The sequence below is a fragment of the Hemicordylus capensis genome, chromosome 1 (genome assembly GCF_027244095.1).
Source record: "Hemicordylus capensis ecotype Gifberg chromosome 1, rHemCap1.1.pri, whole genome shotgun sequence".
NCBI lineage: Eukaryota > Metazoa > Chordata > Lepidosauria > Squamata > Cordylidae > Hemicordylus > Hemicordylus capensis.
In genome coordinates this window covers 13,651,630-13,671,313 of record NC_069657.1, presented here as the reverse complement: position 1 = coordinate 13,671,313, position 19,684 = coordinate 13,651,630, and the positions used below count along the sequence as shown (strand labels likewise).

Below are 19,684 nucleotides of genomic sequence, written 5' to 3'. Positions count from 1 at the left end.
CATGGAAAGGCAGACTAGGAATAACAGTACAAACAAATTATGTCAACTTAAATTGTAACTTGAAGGGGCAATTATGCATAATGCTCATGTCATTTTCTCCCAGTGATGGGACCACAGCTCAGTAAGAGAGCATCTGCCTTTATGCAGAAGGTCGCAGGATCAATTCCTAGGATCTCTGGGGAGGGCTGGAAAGACTCCTACCTGAGACCCAGGAAAAGCTGCAGACAATACTCAGGAAGATGGACTAATGATATGGCTGATATCTATGTAATGATCTCTCTCTCTCTCTCTTCCCTCCCCTTCCAAAATGCAGCTGTGGAAGCTACAGCACAGGGGGAGGGAGAAGGGGTTTCTTATCTATTGATTCGAAGCATTCACCTTCTAGCTATTTTCCCATTAAAAATGCCCCCTCATCTGCTCCCTCACCCCCATAGGTAAAGGAAAGGGCTATGTATCTTTTCCCCTACAGGAGAAAAATAAGATGGGAGATTCAATGAGAAAATGGCCAGATAGGAAATAATTAATAAGGTGCTCCTCTCTTCCAAAATGGGCTTTCTGCTGCAGATTGCAATCTCAGTGGCTTAATTGTGAATCTTATCTTCCCTCCCCACTCCACATTGACTTTGTTGAGAAACTTGGAAGGGCTGGGGAGCCAACCTTTCTGAGCCAACCTGAATTGTCTAATCTCCTCTATCCCTCTCAGCTCCCGTCCATCTTGCACACACCCCAAAATCCCTTCCCTTTAAACCCCTCTTACCTGGCCAGTGCAGGGAGAGAGGTGAAGTGGACACCCCCCAAAAACTGGTTGTGGTTGGAAATCCACATTCACCCCTGCCAAAGCCACTTAGGTCAAGGGGTTTCTCTGCAATTGCAAAGATGGCCATTTTGGTCCTCCAGCTGTTGTGGGACTGCAACTCCCATCATCCCCAGCCACAGTGGCCAGTTGTCAAGGATGATGGGAATTATAGTCCAACATCAGCAGGAGAGTCAAAGTAATTATGGGAGGAGAGCTGGTCTTGTGGAAGCAAGCATGACTTGTCCCCATAGCTAAGCAGGGTCTGGCCTGGTTGCATCTGAATGGGAGACTTGATGTGTGAGCACTGCAAGATATTCCCCTCAGGGGATGAAGCCGCTCTGGGAAGAGCAGAAGGTTTCAGAATTCCCTCCCTGGCTTCTCCAAGATAGGGCTGAGAGAGATTCCTGCCTGCAACCTTGGAGAAGCCGCTGCCAGTCTGTGAAGACAATACTGAGCTAGATAGACCAATGGTCTGTCTCAGTATATGGCAGTTTCCTATGTTCCTATACAGCCCTGTTGTCTTGGGGAATGGGGCCTTCGCTCAGTAGAAGAGCATCTGCATGACTGCATGCAGAAGGTCCCAGTTCCTGGTAGCATCTCTGGGAAAGACCTGCCTGGAACCTTGGACAGCCACTGCCAGTCAGTGTAGACCAGGGATTCTCAACGTGTGGGTCCCCAGATGTAATTGGACTTCAACTCCCATAATTCCCAACCAAAGGCCACTGGGGCTGGGGATTATGGGAGTTGAAGTCCAATAATATCTGGGGGCTCACACGTTGAGAAACCCTGGTGTAGACAATGCTGAGCTAAATGGACCAATGGTCTGACTCAGGATAAGGCAGCTATCTATCTATCTATAATTAGAAAGAGATTTAGATCTATATCTATCTATCTAGATGAGAGAGAAGAGAGATTTAGAACACCTCATTCATACACACACACGACTACAACTACTTAGGACCAACAAACGGAGGTACTTTTTCACACAACGCATAATCCACTTGTGGAATTCTCTGCCACAAGATGTGGTGACAGCCAACAACCTGGATGGCTTTAAGATGGGTTTTGGATAGCTTCATGGAGAAGAGGTCTATCATTGGCTACTAGTCGGAGGGCTGTGGGCAGCCTCCAGCCTCAGAGGCAGGATGCCTCTGAGTACCAGTTGCAGGGGAGCAACAGCAGGAGAGAGGGCATGCACATACCTCTTGCCTGTGGGCTCCCCAGCGGCATCCGGTGGGCCACTGTGTGAAGCAGGATGCTGGACTAGATGGGCTTCCTTGGGCCTGATCCAGCAGGGCTGTTATTATGTTCTTACTTATATACTGCTTTTCAACAAAAGTTATCAAAGCAGTTTATATAGAGAAATAAATGATAAGTTGGCTCCCTGTCCCCAAAAGGCTCACGATCTAAAAAGAAAAAGAGGGTAGACACCAGCAACAGTCACTGGAAGAATGCTGTGCCGGGGTTGGATAGGGCCAGTTGCTCTCCCCCTGCTTAATACAAGAGATTCGCCAGTTAAAAAGGTCTCTCTGCTCATTTAGAAGGAGATATAAATAAATAAATAAATAAATAAATAAATAAATAAATAAGTAAATAAATAAATAAATAAATAAATAAATAAATCTCTATCTATCTATCTATCTGAAAGAGAGAGAGAGAGCACATCCTTCAATCAAATTACCAGGGAGGTTTACAAAGGAAAACACAGAGTATAAAAAGACAAATACCCAATCAAAACCAGTTCAACATCTCTTCTTTGAGGCAAGCATTATAAGTCACCTAAGCTCACATGCAGGCCCACACTCAGCAACCTTTCCCAACATCTCTACATTTTGTAAGAAGAGAACATGGTCCATGGCTGATCATCGTGTGTTGCTTGCCCCTGGGTGACCTGCCAAGTGGGTGATTATCACACTTTGAAATATATTAAGCATCAGACCATGAAACACGAGATCCGTTGCAGGCCCTGGAATTGACCCATCATGGCTCACTCGTTAATGTGGAAGAGGAGTTCAATTTCTGCAACAGATTATTTCTAATGATCCATTCAAATGGTGCTAATAGTCATTAAGAAACTCAATAGCTAAATGAGCCCGTCTCCTAACAAGATGGACCCCACTCACAGCCCCGCAGCAGTCAAAGAAAAATTGAGTCTCTGCAAATTGTGTAAGAGGCTGATAATTTCCTCCACAAGGAGGAAGGTTGCCAGCATTTCCATGTATAATTTGACACGGATGAGTTGGCTTGGCATGTAGCAAAGGCCGGGTCAAAATTACAAGAGCTCTCTGGGAAATAGGTGTTGTTGTGCTAATGCAATATAGAGGAGGTCAGAAGTACTAGAGCCAACCTCAAAACAGTGGCTGACATTCTGACTAACCAAGTGCGTAAGCAGCAAAGGAAATGTTCATGCAGAGGCTTTCTTCCAGGCTAAAGTGGTAATTCTCTTGTAGATAGCAGGGGGACACAAATGGCCCTAACTAACCCCAGCACAGCATCCTTCCAGTGGCTGTTGGTGGTTTCTGCCTTATGTTTCCTTGAACATTGTGAGCCCTTTGAGGACAGGGGACCAACTTATTTCTGTATTATTTATTTTTCTATGTAAACCGCAGTAGTAGTAGTACCGTATTTTACTTCTTAAAGCCTTTTGCAGCCAAGCCTCGAAAGGGGCAGCAGGGAGGTATCCTGCTGCCCGATTTCTAAAAGGAGCCCAGCGGGGAAGGGGGTGGCAGGGAAGTATCCTGCCACCCGATTTGAACAGAACACGGAGAAAGGGGCAGCAGGGAGGTATCCTGCCACCCGATTTGTAAAGGAAATACGGCGCCGGAGTGGGGAAAGCACGGGAGGGGTAAGTAAACCCTCCCCCGCCCTTAATGGAACCCCCCACCCCAATCCTTCCGAACCCTTCCTCCTCCTCTTCCTCCTTCTCCCCCTCTCTTTCCCGACAAGCGCTAAACTTTCAACTTCTCCCCGGCCAATCAGAGTATAAGACACACCTGAATTTTGGGGGGTATTTTTCAAGGGGAAAAGTGCGTCTTATACTCCATAAAATATAGTAGTAGTAGTAATATTTATTTTATTTTTATTTATTTTATTTGATTTATTTGATTTCTATAGCACGCTTCCAAAAATGGCTCAGGACTGAATCATTTGTGTTAACCTGGGAGCCTTTTATAAATTTTAATATTCCGCAAGGTCATCATCCACATCCAAGACTTGACTTTTCTTAATAAGGATGTTTGATATAAATTACCTATATTTGTATGTTTGCCTTAACTTTGTTAAGGGGTAAGGGTGGGTAAATGGATGGAAGAGGTTTTTCTGGACTGCTTTTGTAATATTTTATATGCAGTGATTGTAACTGGAAGTTCAAGAGATGATAATGTAATCATGTTTTGTTTTTGTTTTTCTTTAAATAAAAACATTTTAAAAGGGGGAAAAATGGCTCAGGGAGGTTTACATTCAAACAGTAGTAGTAGTCGTAGTAGTAGTAGTAAAGCAGAATGGATGCTCAAATGCGGGGGGGGGGGGCTTTCACTGATCTCCCCTTCTCTCTGAAGTGCTCTATTCCACCTGGAAATACTGTATGTCCCTGATGGTCACACAGAACACTACAGAGGAGCGATCAGTAAAAATTATCCTCCATGTGAATTCCAGCACTGCTTTACTCTAGAATGAAGCCTTGTAGAATTCTCAACTTGTGGAATTCTCTGCCACAAGATGTGGTGACAGCCAACAACCTGGATGGCTTGAAGAGGGGTTTGGATAACTTCATGGAGGAGAGGTCTATCAACGGCTACTAGTCGGCGGCCTATAAGCCACCTCCAGCCTCAAAGGCAGGATGCCTCTGAGTACCAATTGCAGGGGAGTAACAGCAGGAGAGAGGGCATGCCTTCAACTCCTGCCTGTAGGCTTCCAGAGGCATCTGTTGGGCCACTGTGTGAGACAGGATGCTGGACTAGATGGGCCTTGGGCCTGAACCAGCAGGGCTGTTCTTATGTTCTTATGAATCCGCCACAAGTGTGAAAGGAAAGCTGGTGTTGTGGTTGTGAGTGTGCATTGCCCCCTTTGCTAAGTAAGATCTGGCCTGGTTTGCATCTGTATGTGTGACTACATGTAAGCACAGTCTGCTGTAAGATATCCCCTTCAGACAGGGGTAGGCAACCTTGGCTCTCCAGCTGTTGCTGAACTACAAATCCCATCATCCCCAGCCTAATAGCCATAGTTTAGCAGTAGGGCATCTGCTTGCATGCAGGTGGCCCCAGGTTCGGTCCATGGCATCTCCAGTTAGGGCTGAGAAAGATTCCTGCCTTGGAGAGCTGCTGCCAGTCAGTATAGACAATACTGAGCTAGCTGGACCATTAGTCTCACTCGGTAGACGGCAGCTTCTTGTGTTCCTGTTTTGCTGCACATATGCTTTCTTGGTCAGCATGTTGACCAGCGGCATTTCCCCAGCAGTGCATCAGATGTGCAAACTGCTGCCTGGTGGATGTTAAACTCATGTCTTCCCTAGAAATGGGCCATTCAAGTGGGGAGGGATGTCTGTCTCCCACTTCTGCAAGAGATTTAAAGGTCAGTGAGATGCAAAGTGGCCACCCCTACGAGTGGAGGGGAAGTCACAGCAATCATCATGGACTTGTTTTTCTTTGGAAAAGAGAACCCTTGACACTTATAACTTCTTTGTAACATCTGTCCCCCAAAAGTTCCAATGCATAGGCTGAGAAGGCATTAGAGGGGTGCTGATCGAGCAAGCACGTGGGAAGAGATTGCCCAGGCAATAGCAGCTCAGACTTTACTCCTGAAACCCTAAGTAATGCCACATGCAAGATCCAGTGTGGTGTAGTGTTGGGCTAGGACCAGGGAGACCTGAGTTCGAATCCCATTCAACCATGAAACACATTGGGTGACTCTGGACCAGTCACGTATCTCTCTGCCTAACCCACCTCACAGGGTTGTTGAGAGGATAAACATACACCTCTCTGGGGTCCTTGGAGGAAGAGCGTGATATTAATGTAAAAATAAAATAAATTTTAAAAAAAACATGATGTGGAGAGAGAGAGAGACAGAAGGAAGGAGAAGCTTTGCACCCTCTCTCACAACACTAGAACCAGGAGTTACCCCATGGGCAGGAGATTTTGGACAGAGAAAAGAAAGTATATTTGACATTCTAAAAAAACCAACCAAAAATTATTTAAGTTTTCACCGAGCATATCATGGTTTAAAACGTGTTCAGCTAATTTCAGTGGCAGGATGGCGGTGTATGCAAAATTTGGTATCTGTAGGTCATCAGGAAGTATGACTTCATTTCACACAAACAAACAATTTCTTTAAAATATATAACAGACATGACAACCAATATTTCCTTATCTGTAGAAACACTTTGCCTAACACTTCCAAGAACTACATATCCCTAAGACCAACCCTGATTGCTGTGTGAAATGCACCTTGACATTCCTGAAATCTAACCCTCTTCCATATATAGAAATATGCCTCCCAGGGGCATATCTAGGGTAGGGCAGGCAGGGCACGTGCCCCGGGCACCACTTGAAGGGGGCGCCATTTTGTAATTTATTTATTTTTAATGGCTGCCGAAAACAAAATGGCCACCATGCATGCTCAAATGGCCTCTGTGAGGCCCTAGGTCATGCCAGGCCTTGCAGAAGCCATTTGAGCATGCACGGTGGCCATTTTGTTTTCAGTGGCCTTTTAAAAAACAGATTATTTTTAAAAATGGCCACCGCACATGCTCAAATGGTCCATGCGAGGCCCTAGAGGCCAGCGGGGTGAGGGGGGAACCTTTGCAACCCCCCAGCCTTTAGGAAGCCCCCCCCCAAAGGGGCTACAGGTAAAAATAAATAAATAAATAAATAAATAAATAAATAAATAAATAAATAAATATAAGACACTGTACGCATATTCAGATTGGCACTATGTACAGAGAATCAGGGCTTGTGAATGCAGAGCGGACGCTTGTGAACTAGGATTGTATTCATTTGCTCTTACTTTGCTTCTTGTGATAAGTGAGTTAAATGTGATGTCTTGCTAATATGGCTATTAATGGTCAGTTTGTCTTTGAATCAATGTGAAATCCTTAATATTAAGGCCCACTGGGAGTTTCTTGCTTTCTCTCATTTTAACTGTCTTTCTGAAAGACTAGAATATATTCCAAGCAGTGACACAGTTTACTCTGCATATCCTTTAATTATTTACAGAGTATCTGGGAAATGTCAAATTCTCCATTGATTTTTAAAACTTATGTAATGGTGATGCTACAATGCATAGTAGGCACTTCTGTTTAGTTTTCCAAGTACACCTCCACATAGTATTTGGGTATTTCATGAGCCCCCGCATACTGAAATTTGTAGTTTTCCAGCATTTTTTGGTCTGGCTAAGTCCACTGCTAAATAGTTTTTGAAATATTAAAAGATTAAGGAGCTTGACTTGTCTTTTTCAGCTGATATTATGGTAAAGTTATCTGAAAGATGGGTGTCAAATGCTTGGACAGGGGGTGCAATTTCAGTGTTTGCCCTAGGTGCTATTTTCCCTAGATATGCCTCTGATGCCTTCATCCATTCTTTGAGCAACACAGTTCTGCTGACTCCTCTTCAAAAAGAGGATTGCCAACTCTTTTGCTGGCCCCTGCTGCTATGCCTTTCATAACAGCTTGATCTGCAGCCATTAGCAGAGAATGCTTATCTCCCTGCCTTTCAGGCAGCATCACCTGCTGTTTCCTGTAGAAAAAGCCAGGATTCTTTTCCGATTAGTTAGCAATCCTGTTCCAAAGTTTTACTTTTGTTATATGCCAGTCAACTGCAGGACTCTGGGCATTGACGGGGGGGGGAAAGATTTTAGTGTGAATGATTGTGTTTCGGTTTCCATTTTCTGCTTTCCTTCTTGCCAGAAAAAAAAACCAAGCACAAATGGACTGTAGATAATTCATTTCAATGGTGTCCTTTATACCTGGGGCTGTCGCCAGTTTTCAGGATGGGATCTCTTCTTGTACCTGTAACAAAGACCTGACATACAGCAAGTGAAGTTCTGCCTCGCAGGGAGATCTTCATCTACTCAGCTGCTGCGTGTGACAGTGAAACTCCCCTTTCCTTGCTGGCTTTTGAACTGATCTCTGTCGCTGGGCCTTGAATAGCAACTTTGATCTCCAGAAATCAGGAGGTGAAGTTTTTCAGGGCACGGGAGAATCTGTGATTGAGATCATCACAATCACTGTTAATTGCTGACAATAAATACTTAGGGCTGCACAGACATTCCCGGAGAAGTTTCTTTTGTGTTCTAGAAACCCGTTTGCCTTCCCTTGAAAAATTCTCAGATGATTCACATCATGAGAAATCCTGAGATCCTTCTCAAACATTTATTTTTCAAAACTCCTTCTTGCTCACAGTCCACATACTCTCAAAGGCTTCCACACTCCTTCCTAGCACAATCATATTTTCAAGCAGGGACCTTGTGCAATTCCTGCAGCGCCACCTACAGGCCAGGTCTTACAATCTGAGAAGAACCTGCCACTACTTTGGTAGCAACTGGGCAAGGATTGGATTCTTCAGCAATTGTGGCAGAGGACAACAGGAGTCATAATCCAAAAACACTTGGGGATCCAAGTTTGGGAATCTCTGATCTACTGTAATCAGCCTACATGGGACTTTTTTATTTCAGTCTGTTCACATGGGTGTAGTAATGTTAAAGGGAGAGGAGAGCAGATCTTCTAGTGGCAAGCATGACTTGTCCCCTTAGCTAAGCAGGGTCCACCCTGGCTGCATATGAAAGGGAGACTAGAAGTGTGAGCACTGTAAGATATTCCCCTCAGAGGATGGAGCTGCTCTGGGAAGAACAGAAGGTTCCAAGTTCCCTCCCTGGCTTCTCCAAGTTGGGGCTGAGAGAGAATCATGCCTGCAACCTTGGAGAAGCCGCCAGTGCTGTGGAGCTTGCTCTGCCTCCTTCCCATTTCTTCATTTCTAGCACAATGCACACGAAACTACCAATATATCAGGGTAATGGAACAGTCAATGAAGGAGAAGCAATTGAGGTTAAAGAAGATGGTGAGTTCAGTCTCGGACGGCTACAAATGGGCCATTTCCAGATTTAAATGGCAAGTCAGGAGAAGGGTTGTGAGCTATTAATGTAAGGCTTTGATTTCATTCTTTGGCCCTTGGCATGAACTCTGCTTCACCAAATGAAGGGATATGATTGAGGTCACATCGTTCCCAAGTTAACTAGAGGAAAAGGTTTAGCACACGAAAAAAGACATCATTCATTGGGCCTATCGCTGGACAATGCATCCATCTCCCAGGGAGCAGTTCTAGAAGGACATTTGTGCCGTTTAAAAAATTCAAGCCATGCAAAAGTTGTATTATGTTAGGTGATGTAAAAAGTGACTGGTCATCATGAGAAAAGTCAAGGGAGTCATCCCGTTTCCTCTAGAACCCAGACCCTGATTGGGCATCCCCATTTCTCCTTTCCCTGCCAAAGGGACTTCTGGCAGACTCCACATCTACTCCCCACAGCAGAGCTGCACAATTTCAGCCCTCCAGCTATTGTTGGACTACAACTCCTATCATCTCCCTCTGCAGTGGACAATAGTCAGGGATGCTGGGTGTTGTAGTCCAACATCCTCTGGAAGGCCAAAGCTAGGCAGCCCTGCCTCACAGCGCATGCACCAATTAATATAACACTTCTCAGCAGCAGAACTGAGAATTTTTTCCCCATTCTATGTAGGCTTCTAAATTTAATAAAATGTGACTCCAGGCAAACAAAGGCGGAGAGCTGGTGTTGCAGTAGCAAGCATCAATTGTCCACTTGGCTAAGCAGGGTCTGCCCTGGTTTGCATTTGCATGGGAGACTACGTGTGAGAACTGTAAGATATTGCCATTTATTTATTTATTTATTTATTTATTTATATTTTTATTTTTACATTTTATATCCCGCTCTTCCTCCAAGGAGCCCAGAGCAGTGTACTACATACTTAGGTTTCTCCTCACAACAACCCTGTGAAGTACGTTAGGCTGAGAGAGAAGTGACTGGCCCAGAGTCACCCAGCTAGTTTCATGGCTGAATGGGGATTTGAACTTGGGTCTCCCTGGTCCGAGTCCAGCACTCTAGCCCCTACACCACGCTGGCTCATCCCTTAGGGGATGTAGCCGCTCTGGGAAGAGCATCTGCCTGCTTGCAAGCAGAAGGTTCCAAGTTCCCTCCCTGGCATCTCCAAGTTAGAGGTGATTCCAGGAGGGTGCTTCCTCCTTGGACCCAGCTTCCTAAGTTAGCTAGGAAGACTGGGCATATCAGGCTGGGCAAGAAAGTTGATCTGGAGAGTGGCATGAAGTACTGAACACTGCCTTGCGTGGTGGTCGGTGGACAGTAAATCGCCCACAAAGCTGTTGGTAACCCCAAGAGAGGTGGTGCATAGAGAGCACAAAGATCACAAGGAGTAGGCGATGGAGTCCCAAGTGAAGCATACAAGGGAGTATGCAAGCCCCAGGAATAGAGTCCCAAGTGAGAGGCACAAGGGAGCACACTGGATTGTGTAACTGAGAGTCCTTATACTCAAATACATATCCTGGGGGCAAATTCCAATTGACCCTTGCTGTCTGATGAGTGTGTTGAGAGGTACCGGCAGGGACCCCGTTGTCGCTGATCTTTCTTCCTGAGTGTAACAATATGGGAATTGCGGTGGTATGCCAAGACTTTTGTCATGAAAACAGAGTGCATTAGATGTGGGAAGGGGAATCTGTCTAAACAGAAAAGTCCAGTAATCTAATCAGTACCTTTTTAAAATATATATTTCTTATTTAATAAAAAAATAAAAAAAAAATAACATGATTACATTATCATCTCTTGAACTTCCCACACTTACATATGACAATCCAGGATTCTGCTTCCACCCTTTGCCAACCTTCCCCCTCTCATCAGATACTACAGAAAGATATAAGTAATGTGTTAATCAGCCCTCAATATTAAAAAAAAACCACACAACCCAAATCTTCGGTATGGGTGTTGACCCTGTGCTACATTGTAATTTATGAAAGGTTCCCAGGTTAATGCAAATATTTCATCTGAGGTATTCCTCAAATAAGCAGTGATCTTAGCCATCGAGGCATATTCCCATAGCTTTAGTAGCCATTTGTCTGAGGTTGGGGTTGCCTGAGACCTCCAATTGGCAGCATAGAGAATCTTGGCAGCAGTAATCATATATAAAGACAACTCCATGTGTTTAGTAGGTATATAAGGTGTAGTCATATTTAACCAAAAAAAAAGAAAGAAAGAAAGCTCAGGTGAATAGGGAAAGTTTATATTTAGAATTTGTTGCATCTTAGAGTGAATTTTCTTCCAGAATTGTTGTGCTTTGCCACAAGTCGACCACATATGATAGAATGTCCCCGCATGTTTCTTACATTTCTAACAGTCTCCCGAGTAATCACTGTCCATCTTTCTAATGGTAGCAGGAGTAATGTACCAACAAAAATACATTTTGCACCAATTTTCTCTTAAGGTACTATTTGCTGTAAATTTAATATTCACATTCCATGGATGTTCCCATTGCCGAATATCAATTGTCCTGTTTAAATTTTGCATCCACTGAATCATGCAGTCTTTTATCTGTTCTGTTTCTGAATCATATTCAGTACTTTTAATGAGTGCATCTCTTCACTCACTCAACCTCCTTTGTGAGGGGCAGGGGGAGATTCACCTCCGCAAGCTTTATCTATGATTTCCCAGGAGCTTTCCCACACATAGCTTCCAGGTCTCGGGGTAAATGTTGAGCGAAGCCACTTCAAATTACACTTGTGACATGGGGGAGGCAGCCCCTCCCCTCAGGTTTCCTTTTTGTGCAGGTTCACATCGCATGCCTTCATGCTTTCCTTGTAGCCAATTGGTGGCGGGGGGAGTGAGAATGAGTGTTTGGGAGTGCCATGGGGAGGAACACAATGTTGCCTTCAAAAGCTCGTGTCCTAGACTGGGAGCATTTGTATACACTAACAGATGTCTTCCCTTTTTTCCAACACATGCGTGGTGTGCTTTACATCAGTTTTAAAACCTCTTTTTTAACCAGTGAAAACCTTAAGCAAGCACAGACCAATGTCTGCTTGAGTCAACTTATCTGATTCAAAAAGTAAACTTGAGCATACACAAAGTCAAAAAGTAAACTTGAGCATACACAGAGGTTTTGTAACTAGAACTTTCAAAGGGTTTGCTTCCTGAAAATGGGTTTTTCCACTCTTTGCATCTAAGCAAGGCAGTTCCATTTGCATTCCTAAAGAGTGCTTTCCTCTTGTCATGTTTAATGATTAGGTAAATACTCTAGTCAGTACCTCTCCGTCCTGGCATTTGCTGCTGTGTTTTAAGAAAAACTCATGTAAAACCAGGATTTTAACAACCTGGAAATACATCGAGATAAGCTAGAATTCAGAAGACAAAGCCTGATTTGTGTGGGGGGTGCTTCCAAAGATCTCGAACGGACTTCAGGGTAACAGCCCTGTCGAATGGATTTGTGGTAACAGCCCTGTGTGGAAATGCTCCTGTTGAGCTAATTGGCTCATTAGCTGACTGCTATCCTTTTTGTGAAAGGAGGGGAAAGATAAGGCAGTTCACCCTGAGCGCAGAGTGGCCTTGGCAGAGAGTTAACCTGCTTTTAGTTAACTTCTGTGATCTGCTTAGGAACATAGGGACATAGGAAGCTGCCATATACTGAGTCAGACTATAGGTCCATCTAGCTCAGTATTGTCTACACAGACTGGCAGCGGCTTCTCCAAGATTGCAGGCAGGAATCTCTCTCAGCCCTATCTTGGAGATGCTGCCAGGGAGGGAACTTGAAACTTAGATGCTCTTCCCAGAGTGGCTCCATCTCCTGAGGGGAATATCTTCCAGTGCTAACATTTCTAGTCTCCTATTCATATGCAACCCGGGTGGACCCTGCTTAGCTAAGGGGACAAGTCATGCTTGTTACCACGAGACCAGCTCTCCTCTACTTAGGGTGTTAGGAAGGGCATGCATCTGGTCCCTTTACAATTTGCTTGTTAGGAGCCAAATCTAGAGGTGACTGGCACACTGTCACTCAGTGCCCTGTCTCCATGTGTATAAAGGGAGAGCTCACGATGCTGTGAGGCTCCTGAGCCTATACAGAGAGAGATTTCCAAGCCTAGAGACTCAAACACAAATGAGGGGGCTCCTGGGAGCCAACAGAAAAGCTCTGCTGGTAACAAAGGGGGAAAGAGTTAATCTCCACCTCCCCAGGCATCAGGACCAGGGCCCACAATTGCTCTTTGTGAAAGAGGACATGCTTTCACAAATCCATTTGCGGATTAAACTCATCTCTAGTTTGACCCTAATGAACAGATGGTTCTTCCGGCTCACACAAGGCATCGATCTTTCAGTGCTCAGTCCTATCTGCACCTCCCACTGCATGAAGGACATTGTTGTGTTTCTACAAGACCAAGAGGAGTCAAAGTTTCTAGCACCAAATCTTTACAAGATTTCCTCTTGCTCCTTGCAGACTGAGTAAATTCAAAACAGGAATAAAACATGGTTTTCTTCTACCCTAATTAGGTGTCCTAAATCTTCAAAAAAACTATTGAGATTTGAGAGTACCTGCTGTTCTTGTTTTTCTTTGCATTTCATTTGCTGCCGCAAGGATGGACCTTCTGGAGAGGCTGTGTGTGAGCGCCATGGTGTGTAAATGTTCCCCAGAGTTGAAAATTCAGCTACATTGAATGATAAGGAAGTTCTGTAGTGTCAGGACTGTGATGGCTTCTACATGCAATTTAATCCTTCTTACCTGAGCCCTCTTCAGATGTTAAGAGCACCCTGGGCACTCACGGTTACAGCAGGCAAAAGCGGGGAGGAAGTCCCGTGGCCCCACAATCAACCGCACCCTTGCGCTGACGAGCACCGTTTGTCTGAAGGGGATGCCACTGTAAGCATAAAAACATAAGAATATAAGAACATAAGAACAGCCCTGCTGGATCAGGCCGAAGGCCCATCTAGTCCAGCATCCTATTTCACAAAGTGGCCCACCAGATGCCACCGGGAGCCTACAGACAGGAGTTGAGGGCATGCCCCCTCTCCTGCTGTTACTCCCCTGCAACTGGTACTCAGAGGCATCCTGCCTCTTAGGCTGGAGGTGGCCTGTAGCCCTCCGACTAGTAGCTGATGATATCCATCTCCTCCATGAAGCTATCCAAACCCCTCTTGAAGCCATCCAGGTTGTTGACTGTCACCACATCATGTGGCAGAGAATTCCACAAGTTGATTATGAGTTGTGTGAAAAAGTACTTCTGTCTGTTGGTCCTAGATTTCCTGGCAATCAATTTCATGGGATGACCCCTTGTTCTAGTGTTATGGGAGAGTGAGAAGAATTTCTCTCTATCCACTTTCTCCAGGTTGCAGCTCATGGATTCTCCGCGATCACACTTAGGGCACTGCCCCCTTTAGACAAATGCCTCTGTAACTGTGATCATCAGCGTGAGAGAGGTGATTGACAGCAGGGTGGCAGGGCTTCCACCCTTCTTTTTCCTGCTGAAACCATGAGAGTGCCCGGGGCTTTGATGTTTTGATAATCAAGTCATGAGCATACACGCCCTATATCTTGCTGCAATCTGAACTGACTGAGTCTTACCCTTTCACTTAAACAGTTGACCGTGCACTGTCAAATTGTGGGGTCATACAGGCATAACATTATCTGAGAGGTGGGATCACTCTGGAAACACATTTGCAGCTTCTGCTCAAACAAATTTCTTTCTAGGGATGTGCGTTTCGTTTCGGATACAAAACGTTTTGTCAACAAAACAGGCCACTTCGGCTGTTTTGTAGCCAAAACAAAACACCCAATGCTCAAAACAGAAATTTTGTAGCCAAAACAAAACGTCCCTGTTTCGGATACAAAATGTTTTGTTGTTTCAGCTGTTTTGGAACTCCATTTTGCAATCACAGAAAGTCTTTCTCCTTCAGTCTCCATTTTCAGTTTTGACATCTGTTTGAATTTCCGGCCCTTCCAGCCTGCAGATTGGCCAGCGAAAGCATGGGCTGATCTGCTGGCAATTGCCTCCTTATTCCTTTTAAGCAAATTTAAGGGTAAATTTTACCCTAATTGGCCAGTGGGGCAGTGTGCATTTCATTGTTGTTGTTGTGATCTACTGTTGTGTGTAGATCAATTGCATTTCCGGCAGGGGGGATGTGGATGTGCATGACCTTTGGAAATCTGCCTGATTTTTTCCAAAGCTCTGCTGTTGTTGATGTGTGATGTTGATGTTATTTGGGGTGGATTGGGGGCATAAAGGGGGCTTTAGGGACAGAAGAGTGGTTCAGGTGGTAGTGCCCCAATGGGTGCCTGCTGCCACCCAGATTCCAAAGGAATTGGGGAAAGGGCTGATTTTTAAAGAATTTCTGAAGTTGACATGTCTTTGGGGCAGATTTGGGGCAGAAAGGGGGCCTGAGGGGCAAAACAGTGGGTTGGGTGCCAGAGCCCCAAGGGGTGCCTGCCACAACCCAGATTCCAAAGGAATAGGGAAAAGGGATGATTTCTTAGGAACTGTTGGAAGTTTACGCTTCTTTAAGGTCCCCCCCCCGGAATAATGGAGGTTTCAGCAGACCCATGACTCCACCTGGGGGGCACTGGGGTGGCCGGGAGTGAGTGGTGGTGTAGTGCACATAGGGTGCCAACTGCCCCCATGGGTTGCTAAACCATGGGGTGCTGGGTTCTGTTGTTTCTGAAGTGTTCTGAGTGTAAATTCTCTGGTAGCATATGAGATTTTCAGTGACAAACCATGAATCCACTCTCATATGCTACCAGAGAATCTGAATCTACACTCAAAACATCTCAGAAACAACAGAACCCAGTACCCCATGGGTTAGCAACCCATGGGGGTGGTTGGCACCCTATGTGGTCTACACCACCACTCGCTCTGGGCCACCCTGGTGCCCCCTAAGTGCAGTTATGGGGCAGAAATTATGGAGGTCCATCATTCCCTATGGGGAAGAACTTTACAGACACGCAAATTCCTTTACATCTTTAAAAATCAGCCTTCTGCCCAATTCCTTTGAAATAATTCTGGCAGCTTCCTTGCCCCCACTGGGCACTGCCACCCACCCTACTCTGCTCTGGGCCACCCCTTTCCCCCCAACATGAAGCTATGCTTTTGCTAAAACCTCAATTCTTCCCTAAGGGAAAAATCCTATACTTCAAAAATTCACCAAAACCCAGCCCTTTGCCCAATTCCTCTGAAATTTGGGTGGTAGTTTCCACCCATTGGGCTCTACCACACTCACACACTAGTTTTTCCCTGGGGCCATTTTTTAAAATCCAAAAGGTTTCGGATTCGGATTTTGCAATTTCGAACAAAGAACAAAATTGGGGTGTTTCGGATTGGCTGGTTTCGAACAAAGAACAAAACGGGGGTATTTCAGATTCGAGCCAAAAACAAAACAGAAAAAAAGACAAAACGCACAACCCTATTTCTTTCCAGTATCGAGCTCAGAAAACGACAACAATGCGGCAGAAAGCCGCCGTGCACAGCACTGATTGACTTGTGCCTGTGGCATCATGAAGTCACACAGCTTCCTACTTGGGAGTAGTTTTGCAACTCTTCTTAAACTGATTGCACAATTTTTTAAAAAAGCAATGAATTAATGTTTAAGTTGGTAAATGTATGCACTTTAAAATAAATTAAATGAACAGCCCACCTGAAGCATGAAGGTAGGGGCAAGACTGACAACTGAATCAGTTGGCCAGTACAGGTGGACCTTGGTATCCATGGGAGCTCCGTTCTCCACTACTACCACGGATACCAAAACAGCAGATATGAGGCATTAAGCCAATGGGATTGCAGGGGTTAAGTTCCTGGAGGCCCGAGAATTGCAGAGGGGGAATGCCACCCCGCAAACCCATTAAGGGCAAAATGAAGTGTCCTACCATGCTCCGTGGGCTTCCAGCTATCCAGCAATGCCCTCCAGAAGTCCAAATTATTCCATTAATCCATGATGTTTCATGGTTTTTTCTTACTAAATGAGCCACAAAATGGCAGCCAGAAGTGACTTCTGAGGTCATTTTTGGCCATCTCCAAACTGCAGATACATGAAATTAACTATTTGTTTTCCATGTATGCCGAGGTTGGGTGTCGATTATCCAACTGCAGATATGCAAAACTGTGGATATTGACTTCGTGGGTAACGAGGTTTGCCTCTATGTACATCTGAAGGCCTAACCAGGCGTGATGCTAAGTGCTTCATTGGTGAGTCCACCCTTTCCCCCCTTGATTAAAATAACAGACATGCTCCAAATGAAATGAAATAAAATGCTTGAAAAATCAAGAAGGGGAGCTTCTATTGGTGACAATGGATATGTTAATGAGATACATTGATGATACATTAATGATTAAGAATACATTAATGAGAGCCAGGGAGGTATAGTGGTTGGACTAGGACCAGAGTGACCCAAGTTCAAATCTGCATTAAGTCATGAAACTCATTGGGTGATTCTGTGCCAGTCACTTATCACTCAGCCTAACCTACCTCACAGGGTTGTTGTGAGGATAACAATGCACATTGCCTTGGATTTCTTGGAGGAAGAGTGAGAAATAAATGTAAAAATGTATGAATATATGACACATTTAGCATCATGTGGTAAATGTCCCATTAGCTAAGTAGGGTCCACCATGGTTGCATATGAATGGGAGACTAAAAGTGTAAGCACTGTTAAGATATTCCCTCAGGGGATGGAGCTGCTCTGGGAAGAGCAGAAGTTCCAAATTCCCTCCCTGGCAGCATCTCCAAGATAGGGCTGAGAGAGATTCCTGCCTGTAACCTTGCAGAAGCTGCTGCCAGTCTGTGAAGACAATACTGAGCTAGATAGATCGATAGTCTGACTCAGTATATGGCAGCTTCCTATGTTCCTATAATCCTCACACTTACATTGTGAAAGCAGGTTGAAAACAGGCTCACATTGCGGGAGAAAAACCAGCCACGACTTCTGTTTTAATGTTATATCTGCACTCAACAAACGAGAGAAGAATTTGTCTCAGTTGCAAGCTGTAAAACATTAATCGTAGTTTTGATTGCATAATATTGCCCCAGTAAAAGAAATCAGTGCAGACAAGAGAAGGGGAGGGGAGGTAGGCTACATCTCCTCCATAATTTTGCTCTCGTTAGAGATATTGTGTGTTCTGAACTAGGGAGGCGAATGATTGATCTCAAAGATGCTAACTCAATTTTGCATCAGTATACCTCCATCAATCTTCCCGTGCTCATCCAAGAAAAATAAAACAGAATAATTTTGAGAGCAGCGTCTGCCGAGCTTCTGTTCCGTGAAGTTATGTATTATTGCGGCAGCCCCTTTTGAAATTATAAAGGGCCTTCTTCTTCTTTGCAAAGTGAATTATATTTTCATACATTTGGTTTCAGCGTATTCTCCGATTGCTAGGCAACTGGGTTTGAGGACAGGAAGATTTATCTCCGCTGCAAACGCTCATATTCCCCATAGATGTAGCAATAATGATCCCACAGTGGAGTTCACTCTAAGCGCCCATCTACACATTGCGCGGAATGCAGTGGTACATTGAGGTCGTATCATGCTGGATCAAACCACTTCTGGCAGCAGGTGGGGAGGGGTCATTGCTTTAATACTCCTCTCGAGAATAATCCCTGCATACAGGCAGGAAACTAGCACATTAGGAGGAGGGGTTTAGGGTCAAGCTACATATGATGCTCACTTGCATTAATGCAGGGGTGTCCAACCCAAGGCCCTCCAGCTATTCTTGGAGGACAACCCCAATTTCATCACCTCCTCTAGAATGCTGGACTTCATGAGTTTTTCCTCCAGAAGAGTCAGACACAGAACTCGAGAATACAGGTTCTGTACATGGTTTTAAGTAGCTAAGCTAGATAACACCGGGTAGTAGGGAGACTGAATCGTTGAATGTTTCCCCTTCCTCCTCAAAAGGAGCAAAAGATGCACATGTCAGATGATAGATAGATAGATAGATAGATAGATAGATAGATAGATAGATAGATAGATAGATAGATAGATAGATCTAATCAAGAATGCATTCTTGGATAAGGTTGGTTGGTTGGTTGGTTGGTTGGTTGGTTGGTTGGTTGCTTGCTTGCTTGCTTGCTTGGCTGACTGACTGACTGACTCATTGACTGATTGATTGATTGTGAAATTTATATACCACCTTTCATTATTAAAAATAATCCCAAATTGGTTCACAAAACGTTCAAAAGTAATGGTAAAATGTGCCGTCAAGTAGATTTTGACTCCTGGCGCCCACAGAGCCCTGTGTTTTTCTTTGGTGGGATACAGGAGGGGTTTACTATTGCCTCCTCCCACGCAGTATGAGATGATGCCTTTCAGTATCTTCCTATATCATTGCTGTCCAATATAGTACCAGAGGGGATTCGAACCGGCAACCTTCTGCTTCTTAGTCAAGCATTTCCCTGCTGCGCCAACATTCAGAGCCAATACAAATCTATCAAACAATTAAAACCCAGTACAAATATTAAATCTGAGGATTAAAAACAGTACAAAACTTTTTTAAACAGCATATACCCAACAAAGCAGTAAAATACAAGATTTGAAAACAGCAGGAACAAAAGAGTAGAACAGCACTCAAATAAAAGCTATGTTTTTAACCTGCCTTCTAAGAGTTGCGGTGGAGATTGAGGGGGGGATGCCTACTGGGAGAGCATCCGAAAACCTATGAACAGTCTACTGTGAGACAGTCTTTAGCTAAGACCTTTGGAACAGTCTGCCTCATGCAGGTGTGGGCTCTTGCTTACTGGAGGTTTTCAAACAGAGACTGGATGGCTATCTGTCAGGGATGCTGTAGCATAGGGCTCCTCAAATGTTGTTGTTGGACTACAACTCCCATCATCCCCTGCCAAGATGGCCAA

The 19,684-nt window shown here is 44.6% G+C and overlaps 1 long non-coding RNA gene across 1 annotated transcript in view; it reads right to left on the bottom strand.

Annotated features, from left to right (window-relative positions):
• Positions 1-19,684, bottom strand: part of LOC128341092 (uncharacterized) — a 29,190-nt gene that overhangs the window by 2,659 nt on the left and 6,847 nt on the right. The window contains exons 3-4 of the long non-coding RNA XR_008314202.1: positions 17,705-17,779; positions 13,388-13,710 (exon numbers count right to left, since the gene is read on the bottom strand). This is a non-coding gene — a long non-coding RNA (uncharacterized LOC128341092). The remainder of the gene's footprint in view (positions 1-13,387; positions 13,711-17,704; positions 17,780-19,684) is intronic.